Below are 2,002 nucleotides of genomic sequence, written 5' to 3'. Positions count from 1 at the left end.
TGCGGGAGGGTGGGGGAGTGGCCCATATTGCTCTCCCTCCTCCCCTACCATTAGCAGACCCACAAAGTTCCAACACAAAGGAATTCAAAAGACTGGGGATGGAATTCACACAGCCCCAACCTGTTAAGGTTATATATAACCATTCAGGTTCTGACAAAGACCAGGGAAGGGCATAATTGAATCATGCCCAGAGAGTAATACTGTCTTCAAGGCAGCAGATGGAACACAAGAAGAGAAGGCTTATGAAATTAGCCTGTTCTGTTGGAGAACCTTCCTCTTGGCTCTCCTTTCTCCGGTACCTAGTTATCAGCACTATAAAAGGAGAAGGGAAGGCAGACCTGGAGTGAACTGGTATGTAAGCACATAAGATGATGGCCCTATTATTTGCTTTTGAACCACCCACCCTTTCTGAATTTAAAGCAGGCTGGCTTTTCAAAAAATAATATTTATTTTGAGTGAAGGTTTGTGTGTTGGGCCTGTGTTGACTAGAGAAACAAATCCAATGATACTCATATATATGTAAGAGAGAGCTTTATATCAAGAAGTAATAAAATATCAATAAAATATCCCAGCCCAGTCCAAATCAAGCTTATAAATCCAATCTTCAGACTCACGCAGCCACATGCAATGGTGCAGAATGCAGGAATTTTATTGGCCAGTGGGTGCAAAACCATGTGGACCCAATGGTGGTGGAAGCATCACAGGACTCTGGCGGGTCTCAGAGTGGCTTGCCAGCAGGAAGGTGAAGGCAGAGAGAAGGCTGCTTCCCAAGGCCCTCCTGATGAGAGGGCCACATTGAATACCACCCTGTACTTTTACATATCTTCAAGTTGACGGGAAATTAGGCAGCCACCACAGTTTGCACAGCAGCTTCTGTTCTCATTCAGTAATTTTTATCCATGGGTTACATTCTTTTCAATGAATCACCATTCTCCTTTTTTCTATTCTGGTTGCGCCATTGTTTTTTCTGCCCCATTATATGCTCATCTTTATTTTAAAGTGATGTTGACTGTTTAGTTTCATGCAGCTGAATTTTGAAAGCAGCACAGTACTTAGGAATCTATTCATTATCTTGTGGGGAAATATGTCATTTATCTACACGGTGACTGACCTCAGGGTTCAGAGTTGAAGCGTATCTGTATTAGGCTGGGTTGTCTATAGAAACAAATCCAGTGACACTCATCTATGTATAAGAAAGAGCTGTCTCAGGGGAAAGAACAGAAAGAGCTCTCTATCCAGAAGTAATTATATATCAAGCAGTCATCCCAGCCCAGTCCAACTAAAATCCATATGTCCTATGGTAGCCCATAAGTCCCTCTTGAGACTCGTGTAGCTTCATGACAATGACACAGAAAGGTGAACTTAAGCAAGAAGATTACAGGCCAGTTAGTACAGACTTGCATGGATCCAAGTTCAGAGAAAACATGGCAGAATACCAACAGCTTTTAAAGTCAGGTGGCATGGGACCACCCTTAGAGGCAGGCAGAGTCCCAGCAGGCAGGATGGTACAGGGGCCGAGAGGGAGGGAAGTTCTCAGTTCCCCCCATTATAAGAAGGTCACACCTCTAAGGAGGTATCAACAGGCTGTGACCCAGTTGACAGGTTGGATTCCATTCCTACACTTTCGTAAAAAATTCAGATTGACATAAAATCATCTATCATTTGTAAAGATAGCATTTTCAAATTGTCAAGATAACCTAGCAAGTATGTACTACTAATCTGTATTCCTGAGGAATAAGTCAGTTTGATTAACTTTAAATAATTCCGTAGGAGTATTTGATAAGTGTATATAATTTTTTTCAAGGGCAGCAATAAATCTTTTATATTTACTTAAATATTTAAAAAATTATTTTATTGGGGGCTCGTACAATTCTTATCACTATCCATCCATCCATCCATCCATTGTGTCAAGCGCAAATGTACATTTGTTGCCTTCATCATTCTCAAAACATTTGCCTTCCACTTGAGCCCTTAATATCAGCTGCTCGTTTTCCCCTCCTTC

The sequence above is a fragment of the Tenrec ecaudatus genome, chromosome 3, assembly GCF_050624435.1.
Source record: "Tenrec ecaudatus isolate mTenEca1 chromosome 3, mTenEca1.hap1, whole genome shotgun sequence".
NCBI lineage: Eukaryota > Metazoa > Chordata > Mammalia > Afrosoricida > Tenrecidae > Tenrec > Tenrec ecaudatus.
This window is presented reverse-complemented; position numbering follows the sequence as displayed.